Here is a 21578-nt window from a genome sequence, read left to right as displayed (position 1 = left end):
CCCTGTGTTACCAGGCTTAGATCTCTCCTCAAAAGCTTGTAGGAGACGAGTACTGGGATAGGGCCTTGAGGTGGTCTGCATAGGACATTTTACTTGCACACCCTGTATTCATTTAGTGAGGAACCTCTGTCGACATTCCAGTTGTTTGATATGCCTGGTTAGGAACATACCAAAGAGGTCATTGTACTCATTGATAGGTCTGATGAATGCTGAATGCAGTGGAACAATGACTTCCTTGGACTTGGGTGCCATACCTTTGTTTATAAGTTGCGAAACATAGAATGATTTCCTCACTACTGTAGACACCTGATGGTCAAAGGCTAGGTTACTATCTCTGTGTCCCTACGTCCCTGACTACTGGGTCATCTTTAAGGGGTGTGTTGTCAATATGATAGTTTCCAGGGATGGATAACTTCCCAAAGGATACTGTTATGCATTTCTTGGCATTTAGTTTTAGTCCGTGGCTCTGTCACCAGTTGTTTGTCTGCATCAGCCCCCTCCTGAAGAACATTTGTGTCAAGTGTGGGATTCAGTGACCGCTCCTAATTTGCAATGTTGTGCAAATTTAGTCAGAGACCACTGACATTGGCTTTGACTTCTGAGAAGTTAATGCCAAAAAGGAGCGGTCCAAGGACTGTTCTCTGAGGGACTCCACTTGTGACTGGCCTCTTTGTAGAGGTGGACTCCCCAATTCTAACTTCCTGGGTCCTGTCTGTGAACCAGTTGGCTGTCCACCAGGTGACATACAAGTTTGTACCTAACCTCTTGGGTTTGTCAACAATGCCAGGGTGGGGTGTTGTATCAAATGCTTTGGCCTGGTCAAGGTAGGCAATGTGAACCTTTTCTCTGAACCTTTTCTCCCTCATCCATTGCTTTGGTTACCTTCTCAAAGAAGTCCATCAGGCTGAGTAGGCATGATCTGCCGTCGACAAAACCAAACTGGGTTAGGCTCAATGTCTGGAGGTTTACTATATCCCTCTTGATCATCTCCATGATAATTCTTTCCATGGCTTTACATAAGACTAGTGAGACTTATGGGTCTGTGGATGGCCCAGTTTTGTGCAGAGGGATGTCTGTTGCCATTCTCCATTCATGAGGCATGAAGGCTACAGTTAAATAGGTCATATTTCGTACGATTTAGAAAGCATCCTGGGATATTGTCTGGGCCCACTGATGATGCAGTGTTCTTGATCCTGGCGAGAGCATTTAAGGACCTGTTCCCTAGTGATAGTAGGGGGAGTTATATATGATGGTATATCCTGAGGGAAGGTTGAGGGGGGGAGAGGGGTAAAGTTGAAAGCTGAATTTTTCAGCCAGGAGGTTTGCTGTATCTTCTGGTTCAGTATAGGTGGCTCCATTTACAATGAGCTCTATTGCTTTGAGGTTGCAGACATAGCTAAAGAATGCTTTGTGGTTGTCCTTTGCCTGGGAGGCCAAACTTACTTCCAATTTAGCTTTCATAGACTTTATTTTTCAAGTGAGTTGTTTCTTTAGTTTGAAAGTGCGATTATCCTGCTGGGTGCTGCACCTCCTAATTTTTGCCATAATTTTCTTCCATCTGTTATACAGCCTATTGATTTTGTGATTCCACCAGGGTGGCTTGTTTTTGAGTTAGTTCTGTACTTCTTCCTTGTGGGTGCAGTTGCCTGTATGCAGCTATTAACATGCTTGTACAGGGTTTCTGTGAACAGTTCTGTAAAGGCAGCAGTGTTCTCAGGGTTTATGGGTGCTTGAAATTTTGCCAGGTTATCACTTAATAGCAGGAGATTAGTCTTAGAGTAGTTCCTGAATATTCCAGGTTTAGCTGTGGGTCTAGGTTTTATTTTTACTTCAAAGAAGACCATTTTGTGGTCTGACCTTACCAGGGAAGACATTACACTAGGGGGTGTGGAACACTCTCCCTTATTAGTGAGGACCTGATCCAGTATGGTTGCACCTGTGATTGGTGTATTGACTATCTGGTCCAGGAAGTTTGTGTTTACAAATTCCAGGAATCAGTGCATGTGCATTTGGTGTTGTATAGCATTCCCAGTTAATAGTGTGGTAATTAAAGTCGCACATGAATGTAGTATTGGGTTGGATGGTAAATGTTTCTAATAAGTTTAAGTACATTGTACGGGTTTCCTCAGTCATAGAAGGGGACCTGTTGCTTGCAAGGAAGTGGTATTTGATTTTGCCTGTGGTGATTTGAACATGGAGCAGCTTAAGTGCATTGTCCTGTTTGGCCAGCCTTGAAGTATATTTATTTTTGATGTAAATAGAGACACCTCCACCTTTAGTCCCTGCCTGTGAAGTAGCTGGTCTAAATGTGTGCAAGACATTATAACCTTGCACTGTTGGTGTGCTTTCCACAGCTTTAAACCATTTTATATTCAGCACTACAGGTTACAGTTTGTTTTTACAACCCCTTGAAGAGCAGAAAGACTTTCAACATGTTTTGAATACTTTTTTTGTGCATAAATTGCAATTTATTTTCCACATTAAAACATTATTCTGTATGTATGTTTTAATCCAAACAAGTGTTTGATTCCAGACTCATCTGCCAGTTAACAAGTAGACACTGCTTTTATAATATGTGTACACCAAGACTGGATGCATTGTATTGTTGAACCAGTCTCGTGGCACAGAGGCAACCTGTCTGTCTGTACTGCTGGTATCCAAGTTTGGGAATGAACTCATGCTGCCAGTAGGTCAGTCCAATGGGACAGGATGCTGTGGACAACTACCAGCTCTACTATCTTGGGTGGAGGAACCCAATGACTAGGCAAACTCTAGTACAGACAAGGAGCCTTACAGGACATCACAGGTTTAACTCTGGGGACTGCGATAACCAGTTCAACAGCTAAGATAATTGACCAACTGCAGTGAAGGTAACTGCTCCCAGGCTTCATGCTCATTACTACCCATTGGATCCGTCTCTCCTCTGGTCTAATGGGAGTACCATTGAGGTCTGCTTCTCAAGGAGTTGGGGAGACCCAGCTGACAGTCATGTTTGTGTATCTGGCAACGAGCAGTTGGGAGAGTCGGGGATGGATAAGTGCAGAAAATGAGAACAGCCAGAGGATGTACAAGGTCAGAAGGGGGTCGGGGAGTGAATAAAAAAAATGAACACTATTCAACTGTATCCAGCTTCAGGATATTGCAGACAAATATATAAGTCTTTATACAGTAGTCCTGCTTCATACACCAAAAGCAGATGCAGTAGACTCATCTAAGTATAGACTGATAATCTTAAAATTTGTGCTGCAGTGCTAAGAAATATTCTCATTTGAGTCCACTTTTAATTAGATGAGACAAGTTGAAGATCAAATATGAATAATTTACTATTTATAATCTTGATGGATAGTTCAAGAAATTTGATCAGGTTGATTGCATAATTTTCCCCGGAGTTATTTTTAGAAAGTGTTAAACAGTTGTACCATAATTCATTGGTCCTGTTTATCTTTTACATTCAGGAATGATTTGCATTAAACATGGAAGTAGATAGGCTACCATTTAGGTGTCTATTTAGTTTATACACAGAGCCTCTGTTTTTATACATAAGGCAACAGAAATGTACAATTTCTTCAGGCAAATTAAGATGCTAATTCCCTTAATGGCTTTATGTGTGCACTGTTGATATTTACTTTTGATGTCCAGTAAATGATGTAAATGGTATTTTAGATTCAATTCAAACATTTGCAAATATTTCTAATTATAAGTTAAATACAAACAAGTTATCTTCCTTATTTTTATTGTATATTACTAATGGTTTTATAGGTTCATAGGTTGGTACTAGGCTATTGGCCCTAGGGCCTATACAAGCCTAGCCTTAACAATTCCCTGGCTATTTCTTCCCACGGTATTTACTTCCCTGGACCCCTGTCTAGAAGGGTGACTGATGTGATCCCCGGGGTGAATTTCCTATCTCCCATCCAATCATCAAGGTTCCTTTTGAAGAGGGCCAAAGAGGCGCTCTGCTTGACATGTATGGGCAGTCTATTCCAGAGTCTGGGGAGTCTCTAGGTCAGGAACCTATCCCTCCAGCATGTTTTGTTCATTTTGATGACAAGGTTTAGATCCCTGGAACGTGTCTGTCTGAGGGATTGGGATTTCTTTAAGTGTAGCATGTCAAACAGCTCTGGGTTTGACATGTCCTTGTATATTAAGCAGAGATTGCCTCTGAGTAGACGATATGCCACAGAGTATAGATGGAGTTTTTTTAGATGGTCAGCATAGGGCATCTGCTTTAGGCCTGTGATTCTTTTAGTGAGGTATTTCTGTAGCCTTTCCACTTGTTGCAGATGTCTTGAGAGGTACATACCAAACGAGGAGTTGTATTCTATAATGGGTCTAATGAGGGATGAGTACAGTGGGACAATGACCTGTGTTTTTTTCTGGATGAAAAGCCCTTAGTGATGAGGTGTGCCACATAGAAGGATTTCCTGACTGTTGTGTCAATGTGGTTATCGAAGGTGAGACCACTGTCCACCTGTGTCCTTAAGTCTCTTATATCACATCTTCAGTGTTTAGTGTACTACCATCTATGTGGTAATTCACGGGTACATGTTTTTTTCCCAAAGGGGATAACTATACATTTCTTGGCATTGAGCTTGAGCCCATGGCTCTGGCACCAAGCATCTGTTTCTGTAAGGCCTTTTTGTAGAATATCTACATCATCTGGGGATTCAGTAATGGCTCCCAGTTTGCAGTCATCTGCGAACTTTGTTAGCCAGAGTCCCTTAGTGTTGGCCTGTACTTCAGAGAAGTAGTTGCCAAACAAGAGCGGTCCCAGGACTGAACCCTGAGGTACTCCACTTGTCACTTGTCTGGAGCTGGATTTGGAGTCGGCTACTTTTACAGTGTGGGTTCTGTCAGTAAGCCCATTGGCAGCCCATCGAGTGACGTAGGGATTAATGCCCAGCTTAGTAAGTTTATCTATGATTCCAGAGTGGGGGATGGTGTCGGAGGCCTTGGCGAGGTCCAGATAGGCTGTGTTGTCCACCTTACCCTTGTCCACGACTCTAGAGACTGATTCGAAGAAGTCAGTCAGGTTCAGGAGACAAGATCGGCCCTTCACGAGCCCAAACTGCGTGGGGTCCAGTGTTTGAAGGTTGCCAATGTCTTTGTTTAGAAGTTCCATGATAATACGTTCCATGGCCTTGCAGATCAGGCTCGTCAGTCTGATGGGGTGGTAGTTCCTAGGATCTAAGGTGAATCCCCCTCTTGTGGAGTGGGATAACTGTAGCTGTGCGCCACTCAGTGGGCATGAAGCCTGAGTTGAGGATATGATTAAACATGACACTTAGGTGAGAGGTACCAGTTCATTTTGTAGTTCATGTAGTACACAGCCTGGGATGTCATCTGGTCCCATGGATGCTGTATTCTTAGCTTTGGAGAGTGCGTTTTTTTACCTGTGTGGCTGTTATTACCGGAATTTGGCAATCTTTCGGTATTGAGATGGGCCCTTTAGGGGGTGAGAGAGGGGTGAAGTTTGCACTGAATCGATCTGCCAGGATATTGGCAATATCCTTGGGATCCAGTATATTTAATGCCATTCTGTTGTAGCTCACAGCAGATCTGAGCATTGCCATTTAGATTCTTGACATAGCTATAGAATGCCTTGTGGTTGTCTTTGGAATCTTTGGCAATTTTATTTTCGTAACTAGCTTTGGGGGATTTTATGAGGGATCTCGGCTTCTTACTGAGGCTGGTAAGGGAGTTTTTTGCATCCTGGGATTTTCCTCTTTTCTGCAACAGTTTCTTCCTTTTGTTGTAAAGTTTGTTTATGGCAAGGGACCACCAAATTGGTTTCTTTTTTTTGGAGGAGAGTGTCTTGGTTCTATTGGGGATGGCACGATTCATGCACGAGTGGATGTGCCCATACAACGCCTTAGTGTAGGATTCAGCAGTCGAACTTTCAGTTCCCGTCTGCATGGATGTCATGAAGTTTGTCACTTCTGACTTGAGTAACATGAAGTTGGCTTTGGAGAAATTTTTTACGGAGGTTTCCTTACTGGGGAGTGGAGGTGGGATGTGGATGTCAAGGGTGATTAGCTTATGGTCAGACCTGACCAACGAGGGGGTGACTCTGAGACTGACAGATGATTTAAAGTACTTAGGAGTTTGGTATTTTATAAATGCATGACATTTTCACCTTCAAAATATTACTATTCCTGGAATAATATTATATTATATTCAAAAAGGTGGACTGTTAAAATGTGTTAGTTAACCAAATTTTTTAGATTCCAAACATCTCTCAGAATACCGTGTTAAAGTGGTTATCCCTCAAAGGGTAGAAAGGTTAAGAATTCTGATTTCAAGTGGTATTACATCATGTCTGGAACAGAGAAGCTTTTGAGAACTGTAGTATTTCTTTGTAATAGAGAAACAAGTGAATCCTCTTTATAGATCCATATCTCAAATAGCATTATTTTAAAGGTGAAGAGAGTAATTGCAAATAATTACCAGTTCTGTCAAGTCTTAATATCAAGAAACTTGAAAATTCCAGTGTAGCTAATTGATGTGGTTAAAAAAAAAATCTTTTTTGGTAATGATGTAAATTTTATGTCAGCTTAGCCTTTTTTCAACCAGTTATCAACTGTTCAGTTGTTCTGATTGAGCAAAAGTAATTAAAATGGAGTATTTCTTTTGTTGAGTAATTATAACTTACTGGGTTTAGTCCATGATCATCTAGTTACTACAAAGTTGAAAATTCTGAGAACAAATTTTGAACCACTGCAGCATTTTAAAATGAGCATGCACAATCTTGACAAATTATTTTAACTAACTATAAAAGAACAGTTTCAGTCTCATATAAAATTCAGTTACAGATAAAATATGAAAAAGACCCAGGGGCTCAAAAATTCAAGGATATTGTAATCAAGAAAAGTTGGCTTTATTTGTAAACAATATTATTTTGTATGTGATAAAACCAGAAAATTGCATCTTAGTGTTGTGGAACATCTCAAGTCTTTTTGGGATATAAAATTAATGACGATAAAACAAAGACTATAACTGTAAACTGTGTATCCACACATGAATTGATTCAGTAATACCTATAGACATGTTAAAATGAAGTATTTAGGAGTATGGATTAAAAGAACTTCTGTTATGTCCGCTAAGGGTATGTTACAGATAGTGGCATATTTTTTATCAACCAGAGGAGAAGTTGCAGGCAATAATTAATCAAGAGTTGAAGGAATTTATCTGCGAGGGGAATAGGGCAAGGGTCAAGTGGGATAAGTTGATCCATCTAATAGAACAAGGTGATTTAGGTTACCTGATTTGAAGCAATATTTTACAGCTGCACAGTTAATCCTTGATTATGTAACACAAACAGAAAGCTACAATTCAAAGTGGAAAGGGATGATGATGAAATGGGCTGGGGATTCAAGAAGTAAAGAGAGAGTGGGATTTTGTATGCAGATCCTTAAGGAGAAGAACAGCCATACAGAATATTATATGAATAAAGTAACAGGAAGTATTCTGAAACAAAGCCAATATGACAACGGAGAAAGGAGAGTCTGCTGATAGGGAGGAATGCAGTTATGGGTACAGAGATAGGCAAGAGGGGGCTGAAATTTACTGGAGAAAACTGAAGGAAATAAGGTACTGGGAGCAAATAACTATAGAGGGGAAAGTAATTGAATGGGACAAAGCCAAGAAATCATTTGGGCTGCAGGCTAGAGTCTGCCTTCCCTGTCAGGGATTGGTATCAGAGTATACACAGAGAGAAAGGAACCGGAAAATATTAAGTGAAAGATCTAACCTGGTAGAGTTTTTGTTGGAATCTAGAGCAGAAACTGCTGTTAAAGGAATAATTATTAGGGTACATAAAATATTGTTTGATAACTATAGGAGTCAATCAGAGGAGGTTAGAAAAGATTGGAAAAAAAATTGGTTAAGCAATTCACAAAGAAACAAAGACTCCCAAGTATGCATCATAGTCCGGAAGATTTAGGATTTTTCCTTGGAAGTATTTCCATAGGTATTTTTTTTAACCCAAACACACTATATAAAGAATTTTTAAGGAGGTATGATGAGGAAGAAAGAGGTAAGTGGGAACATATGTTTTGGGATTGTAATTAGTTGCCAGGCTTTTAAAATTTCCCTACAGAGTACTTTGTCCGAAATAGTGAGTAAACAAATGGGTGTAACTAAGGAAATAATGGAAGTGATTCTTCTGAGCTGATGTACAGGATCTGAATTGTCTAGACATATACAGGCCTTGTTAAGTTTAATTCTAGTGGCTGTAAAAAAAAATACTAGAAAATGGAAATCAATTGAATATTGCAACAGAGATAAATGAACTGAAAGTAGGATCTTTAGAAAAGGGTAGGAGCAAGTTACATAGAAACATGGAAATTATCGGAACTGTACATGTAGAATAATGTTTTGGAGGAGTGAGCTTTATGGAAAGGCAGAAATTGAGCAATTTTTATATAGAGGTGAAGAAGAGAGTAAAGGCAGGATGGAGTGGATGGAGAAGAGTGTCAGGAGTGATTTGTGACAGACGAGTACCTGTAAGAGTGAAAGGGAAGGTCTACAAGAGGGTAGTGAGACCAGCTATGTTATATGGGTTGGAGACAGTGGCATTGACAAAAAGGCAGGAGTTTGAGCTGGATGTGGCAGAGTTAAAGATGTTAAGATTTGCACTGGGTGTGACTAGGGTGGACAGGATTAGGAATAAGTATATTAGAGGGTCAGCCCAGGTTGGAAGGTTTGGAGACAAAGCCAGAGAGGCAAGATTACGTTGGTTTGGACATGTGCTGAGAAGGGATGCAGAGTATATTGGGAAAAAGATGCTAAGGATGAAGCTACCAGGTAACAGGGAAAGAGGAAGGCCTAAGATAAGGTTTATGGATGTGGTAAGAGAGGACATGCAGGTGGTTGGTGTGACAGCAAGATGCAGAGGACAGGAAGAAATGGAAACAGGTGATCCACTGTGGCGACCCCTAACGGGAACAGCCAAAAGAAGGTGATGATGATGATATAATATTGGATTGGTGGTAGTTCTACAGAAAACAAAAGTGATGTGTAGTGTTTGTAACTCGCATTGGTGGTAGTTCTACAGAAAACAAAAGTGATGTGTAGTGTTTGTAACTCGCAGTATGTTAATGTGGTGCGTTTTATGTAAATGTATCTTTGCTTATGTCTTCAGTATTTCATCCTCACTGAATTATCACTTTTGTATGAAAAATTTATGAAAATTCGATTGGATTTTATACAGTTTAGTAAACTGTGTATTTTATGATTTTCCATAATTCTTATGTTGACCCTAAGTTGGCCATGTTATTTGGTTGGTTTAAATCCAAAATGTTAAATTTGTAAAACTGATGATGATGATATTTAGAGATCATCTGAAATTGCTCAGCATTCAAAGTGTCTTAGAAATTTGTTTGTGGTTTTGTTTACATTTATTAACTAGGAATGCCTAGCTGGGAAGTATTTTAGTAATGTCCTAGGGAAGATAATTACAAGACATGTACAGTAACACTAAATTTAAGTGGAAGAAATGGAAGATAGAAGTCATGTATTAAGAATAGTGATGCACTGACAAGTGGCAGTGTGAATCAATATTGATGTAACTGGTAATGTCATCAGCAGTAGAGAACAGAACAATTGAGAAGCATTGAAATAAAGTAGTGTAACTCAGTGTAGACCCAGTTGGTAATATCAACAACTAAACCGTAAGTATTCAATAAGACAATAAATAAAATAAAATAAAAATAAAATTATCTCAAAGGAGGTCACTTAATAGGAACAGATGTGGAGCTTTTGATTCGATAAAATGAACACACTGCTGTAGATAGTGAAATTTGCTTTTATTATATATTATATTGCTTCAGTTTGCTTTAATTGACCTGAGATTTTATTAAAGCTTTAGAGATAAGTTTAAAAGCAATGTTTATGGTCTGTCAGCAAGCTATTAAATGTTATATCATAGAAAGGTGATTAAGAAAACTTACACAAAAACAGAAATATAACATGCAAATTTTTACAGTGTTATTAGCATCACATTCTTTGATTTCTATAGATTATATTAATTTTTCATTGGAAGATTACCGTTCGCAAAGCACATCACTCAGTATCTTCAAATTTAGCTTAGATAGATTGATAGACTGTTGCAAATTTACCCCAAGCCTAGACCTCTCCTGTCCAGTATGGAGAAGGAAAGTACTTTGTTTAGTGTACCAGTGGGGCTGCAGTGACTAGGTTTCAAAAGGATTAACTAGTTAATGCCTGATAGCAACCTGTGAACTGCAAGTTCCTAATATCTGGGGGAAAAAATGAATGCAAGCTTTGCTGTAGGCTGTCCAGCAAATGCATGTGTATGTGTATCAGCTCTGGGGTCTTTTACCGTACAAGGTAACAGAAAAAAGCTTGTTGAAAGAGATAACTTTGTAGCTCATGGAACGGAGTGAGTACACTCCAAAAGCAGACAGGGAGGACTTGTTAAGCTTTCCTAGTGTGATCTTAATCATGCTTAAGGTTGCCTGACAAACGTTTAAAGACACCTATGTGCTGTTAAGATATAGGGCCTTACACTAGGGACTGACAGTGAGCAACAGCTGCAGACTGTAAACAGCTTTTAAAAGCTGTTAGAACGTCAGTCTGTGATACATAATAAGCAGATGGTTTGTAGAATGAAGTGACTTTTAAATTAAATTAAATTAATTAAGGAGCAAAGGGCTTTTAAAGCCATTAGTTCCTCAGAAAGAATCTTTGTTTCTGCCTGCTGTCTGTTTGCGCTGTAAGTGTTTGACCAGCTTTTAAAGCCAGTAAAACACGTTGTACTCTCACACTTTTGTAACTGTTAGTACCTGGAGCAGGAAAAGCTCTATGTACTATAAAGAAGTATGACCAGGTCTCTTATCATAACTCTATTGTCATGTGCTCTCAGTGTAGATGCCAAGATTCACCTCTCAGGCTTCTCTCAAGGTGAATTTCTTTTCTGTGTCTCAAACACTATAATCTGGTTATGACCAGAGACCCAATCATAATCTTGTATGGTAAGAATTCTACAATGTAATCTAACTACAGCAGATGTCTTTCTCAGCGATCTGTTTATACGGTGCATAGAAAGAACCCATTTGCAATCATAGAATGCTGTGACAAAAAGGGCCATTTCTCACAACTGCAAAAAACTGAGATTCAGAAATGATCTTGTCAGCTAATTTGCATGTCTCTGAATCACGTTACTGCTAGTGCTAATCAGCACTTTGCTGTGGTAATCAGCACTGGTACACACACACACACACACACACACACACACACACACACACACACACACACCTGTAAGCGGTCCCTGGATTTGACTTGTCCCTCATCACAGTGGAATGCAGTCAGTTAGTAATGCCAAAATTAGAGTTTCATGCATGTTATTCATAGCCAATATTGCAGCACTAATCCTTGTGACTTCCTGCCATGCAAAAGCTCATGACTGGCCCAATTTCCAGAGTCTTGGCATCATCCTAAGCCGGTGGACGCTCAATGACTGCCATCTAGATGGCAGGATACAAGAAGTGTGTCCTTCTGTGCCATCTTCAGTTCTTTCTAGCCATGCAGTCCTATGCGCTTCTTGTGCGTTTTATAAGCTCGCAGTCTGTCTGTTGGCTTGTGGTTCCAAAATTCCTCTGCTTCCAGACAGATAAGTACCCCGTTGGGGAAATCTCTTCTCTAATTAATTTTCAGAAAAGTTGGTAACGGTTTGTCCTGTGGGAAACAAATCCCATATAAAGATTTTCACTCGTTTTGTTTGCAGCCTCAGCATGACGTGTCTAACTGCTCTGATTGTACTGTTTCATGCTAAAATCCTTAAACACAGGGCCAAGGTACTCTCAGCTTATATAGAGCCCTCATTGTTGGTTTCTTTGGTAATGTTGCAACCTCCGATTTCTCCAAGTCTCACAGTCTTTCTAGCCACTGGTGTGATCCCAAAAAAGCAGAAAGATAAAAAAAACCTAGGGATCTGGAGGCCACAGAAAAAAAAAATCACATAATCCTTTCTAAGTTGGAACCCTCTGTCGCAACCCCCCCCCCGGGAGGCTGCCACTGTTCCCGGCCAACTCACAAATACCACCACTGCTCACACATCAGTCTGGTCTGACAGTGCTATACAGGCATCAGCTTTTGATTCCAAGAAGTGGTTCAGCATGGAGACCATATATCTCCCCTAACTTCTACATTCTTACTGAGGTTGCAGTTGGATGACCAGATCCCTTAGCCACTCCTTTTAAACAGTCTACCAAACCAAAATGCACTTCCATCATGGCCTCGCCTCCACCCTAGGTCCCCACATCTCAGACTGAAGTCTAGGATCTGGTCAAGATAGCACAGGGATGAATGGTGTTCATTAAATCCAGGAAAATGTGACAACCTTCTTTTGAGGCTTCTCTGACTAAATGAACAAGGAAAGTAGCCTTCCAAGAGGGAAAAACTTGTCATCCTTTGAAGATGAGGAAGAGCTCTTTCATTTGGGCCATTTACAACCCCAAACCTACCCTGACTCAAACTGTGATGATACTCTCTTCAGCTTCCCCACCAAAAGACCTTTGATTCACAGACACATTACACAAAATGAAAGAAGCTTTTAACTCCAGAGAGCACCCTTGCATTACCAGGCTATAATTCATACCACACCTTTCGGCCACCTAACCTGGACCAAAGCACTAAAGGCATGTCCATATTCATTAAGGATATCCACACCTCCAGGCTAGTTACTCAGCATAATGCATCCGAGGTTATCCAAGTGCAACTAACTCTGGGCAAGACCGCCATCTAAATTGTAGCTTGCTACAGATCCCCCACCATGCCCCAGGATTCCCACTCCTCATTTCTTGATACACTGGAAAATATTAGGGTACAACCTAAAGCCCTAATAATAGGTGATTTCAACTACCCCACCATTAACTGGGAAAACTACTCATGTACCAACTCTTGTGCTCAATGTTTTCTGGAATTCATAAATTCCAACGCCTTGGATCACCTTATCCACATCCCCACCAGGGGCAGCAATATTCTAGACCTGGTCATTACCAACATGGGCAACCGTTGTTCCACACCAGAGGTCAATTCCTCGTCGGTCAGATCTGACCACAAGCAAATCACCCTAGACATCCACATCCCACCCCCACCCCCCATTAGGGAAACCACCGTAAAAAATTTCTCCAAAGCCAACTTCACGCTTCTTAAGATAGAAGTGGCAAACTTCACAGCACCCATGCTGACAGACAATAGAGGTACGACTGCTGAATCCTGTACAATTGCACTTTATAAGCACTAATACAAGTGCATGGATCGTGCAATCCCTAACAGAACCAAGATGATATCCTCCAAAAAAGGAAGCCAATCTGGTGGTCCCCTGCTATAAACAAACTCTGCAACAGAAGAAAGAAACTGTTGCAAAAAAGAGTAAAATCCCATGATTGGAAGAACTCCGTGGTCAGTCTCAGTAAGAAGCTGAGATCCCTCATAAAATCCTCCAAAGCTAGTTACGAAAACAAAATCACCAGTGATTCTAAAGACAACCACAAATCATTATATAGCTATGTCAAGAATCTCAATGGCAACACTCAGATCTGCTCTGAGTTGCAGCACAATGGCACTAAATATACAGTACCAACTGATATTGCCAACATCCTAGCAAGTAGGTTCAGTGCTAACTTTACCCCCCTCTCTCATCCCCTAAAGGGCCCATCTCTATACTGGAAGAATGCAAAGTTCCTGTAATCACGGCTGCACAAGTAAAAAACACACTATCCAAAGCCAAGAACACAGCATCCATGGGACCTGACAACATCAAAGGCTGTGTTCTGCATGAACTACAGAACGAACTAGCACCCCACCTAAGTACCATGTTCAAGTCATAGCCTCCCCTCAGGCTTTGTGCCCACTGAATGTTGCACAGCAATGGTTCTCTGGCTCCACAAAAGGAGAACCACCATGGACCCTAGGAGCTACCGCCCCATTAGCCTGACGAGCCTGATCTGCAAGGCTATGGAACGTATCATCATGGAACTTATAAACAGTGACATTGGTAATCTCCAAACTCTAGACCCTACCCAGTTTGGGTTTGTAAAAGGCAGATCATGTCTCCTAAACTTGATAGACTTCTTTGAAGCGGTCACCAAAGCCGTAGATGAGGGTAAGGTGGTTCACACAGCCTATCTAGATCTCACCAAGGCTTTCAACATCATCCTCCACTCTGGAATTATAGATAATCCTCACTAAACTAGGTATAAATCTCTATGTCACAAGATGGGTTGCCAACTTGCTCACTGACAGAACCCACACTGTGAAAGTAGCAGACTCTAAATCCAACTTCAGACCAGTGACAAGTGGAGTACCACAGGGTTCAGTCCTAGGTCCTCTCCTGTTTGGTATCTACTTCTCTGAAGTACAGGCTAACACAGAAGGTCTTTGGCTAACAAAGTTCGCAGATGACTGCAAACTAGGAGCCATAATCAAAACTCCTAACGATGTGGACATCTTACAAAAGGGCCTCACTGAGACAGATGCCTGGTGTCAAAGCCATGGCCTCAAGCTCAATGCCAAAAAGTGCATTGTCATCCCTTTTTGGTAAAAACTCTGTACCCATGAACTACCACATAGGTGGTAGTCTACTTAATACCAAAAGTGTGATGAGACCTTGGGACACAGGTGGACAGTAGTCTCTCCTTTGATAATCACATCACCACAGTAGTCAGGAAATCCTTCTACGTGGCACACCTCATCACAAAAGGTTTCTCATCCAGGAAAAAAGAGGTCATTGTTCCCCTGTACTCATTACTCATTAGACCCATTAATAGAGTACAACGCCCTTTTGGTATGTACCTCACAAGACATCTACAACAACTGGAAAGGCCACAGAAATACCTCGCAAAGAGGATTACCGGCCTCAAACAGATGCCCTACGCAGACCATCTCAAAAAACTCCAGCTTTACTCTGTCGCATATCGCCTACTCAGAGGCGATCTCTGCCTAACATACAAAGCTATGTCAAACCCAGAGCTGTTGGACATACTCCACTTAAAGAAATCCCAATCCTGCTGAGCTACATGCTCTAGGGACCTAAACCTTCTCACCACAATAAGCAGAACATGCTGGAGGGATAGATTCCTGTCCCAGAGACTACCTATCTATATCAAACAAAGCTCCTCATTAGCACTCTTCAAGAAAAATCTTGATTGGAAATTCACCCTAGGGATCACTTCTGTGGCTCTGCTTGACAGGGGCACAGGAAAATAATTTTCTTGGGTGGCAAAAGCCAGGGTACCGTTTGGCTAGGTTTATATAGGCCCTAGGGCCAATAGCCTAGTTACCTACCTATGAACTGGGAAAGTAAGCATTTCTCCCTGGCACAGACTCATTACATGGAGCTAATAATAATAGCTTCTCCTAGACAGTTTGCTATTCTTGCAGTACATATTGCACTCAGTGATGTTTTGGAGGACATAGCACTTGAGCCTCCTTACTACCTGTGCCTAGGAAACTGGACAGGTGATGCTTGACTCACGCAAGCAGCTCTACAAAAATCCCAAAGCTGATCCCTCTGTAGTCTCCACTGAGTCTACTAAAGTAGTTCCCAAAAGACCATCCAGGAATCCCTTACTAAACGACAGGGAGGCAAGACTACTGGACAGGTTTGGCAAAAAAACTTGTGAAAATTTTATTTTAATTCACGTGCTCTGCTCCTATGCTGTGCTGGATCCAAAGTCTTCTTAAGACACACAGTCTTGCTGTGCTGTTTACTGCTGAAATCAAAGTCACAGAACTTTGCATGACTCCATCTGTAGTCTGTTTAAAGCACCAAGCCTTTCAAATTGCACACTGATAAAGAAATATATTTTACAGCTATAAGCACAGTTACGGATAACTTATTTTATAACAAATGGCATGTACTATTTCTGTCCGATTGTAGTATATATTTACAAAGTTTTCCTTCATTACAGATATGAATGATGACTTCTACAAAATACCTCTTTCTGTCCTTCTCTTACATAACTGAATTACTACAATTGTTATAGAGAGTGCTAGTCACGCACATAGATGTTATTTCCTCTTGGTATGTTTTTTGGCCTTCTGTGGGCAGTCATATAATGTCTGTTTTTAGACTTTTCTATTGTCCTGTCAGCAGTTTTGCTGATGTGAAAATGCACAAATGCACGCAATCAGAATAACAGAAATATAAAAGGAAACATCTGTTCTGTTCCTTCTGAGAAAACATCGCGTATTGCTGTGTTTATAAAAAAGGATGTCTGTTAATAGATATTTGTTCTGCAAACATGAGAAAATCATGTAATGCTTGCTTTCCAATACTGCTTTGTTAGGCTTTTTCTTTCTGATGCTGTGAAGAGAAGCCTGTCTGTTATACATATTGTATGAATGCACATTTTACATTGCTAAACTCTATACATGTATTCAAGCAAACATTTTATTCTATGCTTTATCTTTCAGCATATTTACAACAGAATTAATTTCAGCCTTGTATTCATAATATCCAACAACTTGTACCTCTGCAACCTTCGCCATGAGATCTTTATATTGTCAGTTGCGTATGATAAAAGTACTCGATTCACTTCAAGGTAAAATGATAGCAAAACCTGATTTCTTGTGAGATAGAGCCTTGCACATGGGGTGCGCACATCATGGCTAGGGAAGCTCTATAGATAGCCAGACACTCCTTGAGATGTGTCTGTGATGTCTTAGATGCTACCAAGTAAAAGCAGAGTTATTGGATGCCCCACTAGACAGAGTTCCAGTTTGGACCTCCAGCTGAAAAAGTCTTTGAGAAACTCAACAAAAAAGGCAAACAAATTGAAACTGTCAAAGAATTCTACTTGTCTCCAACCCCAAGGTACAGTAGAAACTACCCTACTAAATCTTTACCCTTTCCACCTAGAAAAGACATGAGGAGGCCTCCCCATAGAAAAAGACCAAGGCAATCCAGAAGATGGCAAACAGAACAGCTACAGAGATCTGGTGCTGCCAAGGAGCACATGCAATACAGACAGCAGCCATGACTATGTTGTATCCCTCCTTCCCTCCACCTCAAACCCCTGGTAGGACAGCTTTCCCTCTTCATAAACTTGTGGAAGACCATCACAAGGGATCAGTGGGTCCTAAATACTATCTTAAAGGGATACTGTATCCAATTCAGGGAAATTCCACCCTTTTTTGCATACCAAGACCTGTAAAGGAACAAAACAACCTCCTACCCCTAATTATCAAAGATTTACTGCAGCAAGGGTCCATACAGCCAGTTCCTTCAGATCAAGAGGGAAAAGGCTTTTATTCAAGGGTCTTTCTGGTCCCAAGAAAAGAGGGAACCTGGAGACCTATTCCGCATCTTTCAAGGCTAAACAAATACCTCCACATTGTAAATTCAAGATGCATACTTTGCAAAAGCTGCTACCCATTTTTTTTCAAGAAGCCTACATGATCACTGTCGTCCTAAAGGATGTAGCATTTGTACTCGACCGTTTGATCTGTCTGCTGCACTAAAATCTTTTACAAGATGCTTTGCATCCCCCTGATAGTACATTGTAGAATGATGATGGTATACATCTGTCCCTAGGCAGATGACTGTCATCAATCGACGATCCACCTTATGGCGGCTTGGATGCCTTCCAGACCTCTGTAGACTGCTTCCAAAAGGTGGGCCTCTCATTAAACATACTGAAGTATCAGATGACACCCCAAACAAGGATCCTGATTCTGGGGGCCTTGATAGACTCAACCCAACAGAAAGCGTTTGTCACAAAACAACTTATCTCAGACAGAGACAGGATCTTGGAGTACATAGCGTCAGGTATCTGGATGATCCCTTTAACAAAGCTACACATGAGGAAACTACAGTGTTTTTTTAAAAAATGTCTGGGAGCAACACACTGTATCTACAAACACTTCTCTTCTTGCTCCTATGCCTCAAGAAGGAACTGCTGTAGTGGAAGGACACTAACCCAGGAGCAACATTCACACTACTTCATGCAGACAAGTCCATCACCACAAACCACTCAGACCTTGCTTTTGGAGCTGAATTACACCCACTGATAGTGCAGGGTATTTGGTCCTCACAACAGAGGGAGTTGCATATCAATCTAAAGGAAATGCCAGCAGTCTTCCTAGCCATAAAAGCTTTCATACAGTGTTTAAGCCCGAGAACTCTACAGATCTGGACAGATAATGCCACAGTCATGTGGTACATAAGCACCTTGTCACCCACTGTACAGCCTTGCCAGAAAGATTTGGATGTTAGCTCAAGGCTTGGGAATCACTTTTATAGCATTGTACATCCCATCCCAAGCTGCAGCAGTCTTCTTGCAGACTCCCTGTGCAGGGACTAGATGTTGAAAAGGGACGTATTCCTGGATCTCCCCACTCTCTGGGGAATCCCCTCTATAGACCTTTCTGTTTCCCCTCCCCAAAAGACAACTTCTGAGATTCTGGTTCAGAACACAACAAAAGGGAGCCTGGAAAATATATGCCGTCTCATTCACATGGACCTACCAGTTCCTGTACGCCTTTTCCCCCATTACTCTTGATTCTGAGGTTACTTAAAGATGAGGAATGACAGACCCAACCTGATAGCTGTATTCCTCTTCTGACCAAGACAGCACTAGTTCTCTCTACCCATCACCCTCACTGAGGGGAGTTTTCACATGCTTCCAAAGGATGTAGACCTTCTCAGCCAAGTCAGAGGATCAGTCTTCTACCTCAGCCTGGCATCTTTCAATCTGTGCCTGCAGGACTGGGCCATAACACCCACCTTGATGCTTTACAAAAAGAGGGTGCTATCTGTTCTAAAGGAGGCAAGAAAGTATAACACCAGAAGATCATGCATGGCAAAATGGAAGAGATTCTCCACCTGGTGTCATGGCCGAGACACTATCTCAGCTCAAGCAGGCATCAGTTCAGTACTGCTTTACCTTTCACACCTATTTAAGCAGGGCCTTTCTTCCTCTGGCATAATGATCCATGCTTCTGCTATCTCATCTTATTTGCAAATTACTTCAGTTCTCTTCTCTCACATTCACATGAAACTGTCTTTAAAAGGGTGATTCACTTGAGACCTCACAGAAGGGACCCCATTCCATCATGGAATCTAAACTACATTGTGGAAAAAACTAACCCTGCCCCTCTTTGCGCCATCTGCCACTGCACCTCTCAAGATGCTCACCTGGAAGACCACCTTGCTTATTACTGATATGTCAGCTAAAAGAGTCTCTGAACTGCAAGTTGTCATGTATATAGAGCCCTTCACTGTCTTCCACAGGGACAGGGTAACCCTCAGAACAACCCCAACCTTCATGCCCAAAGTGGTTTCAAATATCAGCCGTAACTAGGCTATGCATCTGCAGTCTTCTTCCCAAACCAAAAGAACAAAGCAGAAAGAATCTTACACTCACTTGATGTCCATAGACAAATCAGGTACTACCTAAACAGAACAAAAACTACAGAGAGGGCAAACCAGTTGTTGGTATCCTTTGCAGGGGGAAAACTGGGCAAGACTGTTTTAAAGAAAACCATCTCTAAATGGATTGCAAACTGCATCAGGTTGTGTTGCACCATGGAAAGCCTCCACCTGGCCACATTAGAGCCCATTCCACCAGGCATGGGGCAACTACCAATGCTTTCCTCAAAGGAGTTCCCACACAAACCATCCTAGAGGCAGCCACTTGGAGTTCTGTTCACACCTTTACCAAACACTATAACTTAGGAAAGGTCTCCGGGTCCAGGGCAGGGTTCACATCTGCCATCCTGTGCAATATTATTTTCTAATCTACAATAATCTACTCCACCCACAGGGTAGCTTTGGGGATCTTCCCTAGGATTAGTACTTCATCACTGATTTATGAAGATCATATTACAGTTGTGTCTCACTTACCATAATTGTAGATGTTCAAATAGATCAGTATTGCAGTACACATTATCACCCTTCTACCTCTCTGCTATGTAGGGATAGTCTCAGTTTCTGCCTCTGTGTATAATCCTTTTGGCTCATCCCAACTATCCTTATGTTTTCTTCTCCTTTGCATTCACAACCACAGTCAGACAGCTTGGGGAGGTCATGCTGTCCTCAGGCATCAAACTGCATTTCTTAGCTTAGAAAGACCTGAAGATGGTACCGATGGACACCTTTCTTATACCCTGACATCCGGACATTACTCATTGAGCGTCCATTGGCTTGGGATGATGCTAAGACTCTGTAAATTGGCTGGTTGCAGGTTTCTGCATGGCAAGATGTCTCAAGGATTAGTATTGCAATGTTGATCTACTCAAACACCTACAATTATGATGTGGGGCACAGCTTTACTTTCTTATTCTTTATTAAATGCTTCTTGCTTCATGCTGCAAGCATCTGTTCAGTTAACATTTTAAATGAGAGTAATATTTCAGGTGTCCATACTGTTTCGTGTACCACCTACGCCCTTTGCTTTTTAATCTCAGTGGAGTTGAGAGGCGTGGAACACACTTGCATACATATGCCATACATCAGACACCCCTCACATGGTACTCACCCATTCACCCATACATCAGACACCCCTCACATGATACTCACCCATTTACCTAGACAGACACCTACTTTACCTATCCCCAAACTAGCATCCCTACGTCAACCACATTGCTAGACACTCATGCTCATGCACACGCACTTGAGACCACACGTACCCATTCATATGTGTATCTGCATTCGCACACACACCCTACCACTACCTCTCTGCTAAAGTCCCCAACATTTGCCTCTTATACAGTTTCTTCCATTGAAAGTAATAGGTGAATGTAGTCTTTTGGTCATGTTAATGCAGAGGGTTGTGCTAATGTATTCAGCTGAGCGATTATCTGAATTGCTTGGCTGCATAAATCCCTTACCACAGACATATGATAATTAGCCCAGTGCTCTACCCAGGAAATGACACTCCCTCCGAATACATGGTTAGCATTGTAGTAGGCCATGGAGACAGCCTGCCACTGTTATTCTACAAACCACTTAGAGTTACTATGGTGGATGGCCTATGATTTGGAAAGGGCTACAACTTGTGGAAAAATGGACTGATTAGAGCTTACCGCTGGCTGTAGTCTTCTCTGAATACCAGGGACAATTTGCTTGACGTTTTTTATACACTTAGGTTTTGCACAGACTTTTTTAATGGAGATTTCCGCGACTGTTAAAATAAGTACTTGAAGCCATCTGTCCTCATGATCAGCTTGCTGTGTAATCCTAATATGTTGTGGAATCTCTGTGGCTTTTTTGTCCTTTTATTTCTTCATGCTTGTATTTATCCTGCCACAGATTTCATTAATTGTCTCCCATATTTCCTTACTATCCTAGACTTGAATGTACCCACTATATTTTAATGAACTGTGCCTTTTTTTTTGTCTGACAGTCTTGACTTTTTCAGCTTGGGTTATGTCTAGAAATCAGTTGTCTTTGTGCCATTGTCCCAGATACAGGCTTTAAAAAACTTACTGTTCTTTTTGTTATGGCTAAAAAGGCATGTATGCATTGAATGCTGTGTAATATATGTATAAAACTTGCAGTATAAAAAGTGCTTTTCTGCTTTCATACTTTTACTGATAATGAGTGTTGAAAC

At 41.3% G+C, this 21578-nt stretch overlaps 1 protein-coding gene across 1 annotated transcript in view; it reads left to right on the top strand.

The window, feature by feature from the left end:
* FOXN2 (forkhead box N2) overlaps positions 1 to 21578 on the top strand; it is a 596893-nt gene that overhangs the window by 572586 nt on the left and 2729 nt on the right. The window lies entirely within an intron of this gene.

The sequence above is a fragment of the Protopterus annectens genome, chromosome 1.part2, assembly GCF_019279795.1.
Source record: "Protopterus annectens isolate FY-2018-M chromosome 1.part2, PAN1.0, whole genome shotgun sequence".
Taxonomy (NCBI): Eukaryota; Metazoa; Chordata; order Ceratodontiformes; family Protopteridae; genus Protopterus; species Protopterus annectens.
This window is presented reverse-complemented; position numbering and strand designations above follow the sequence as displayed.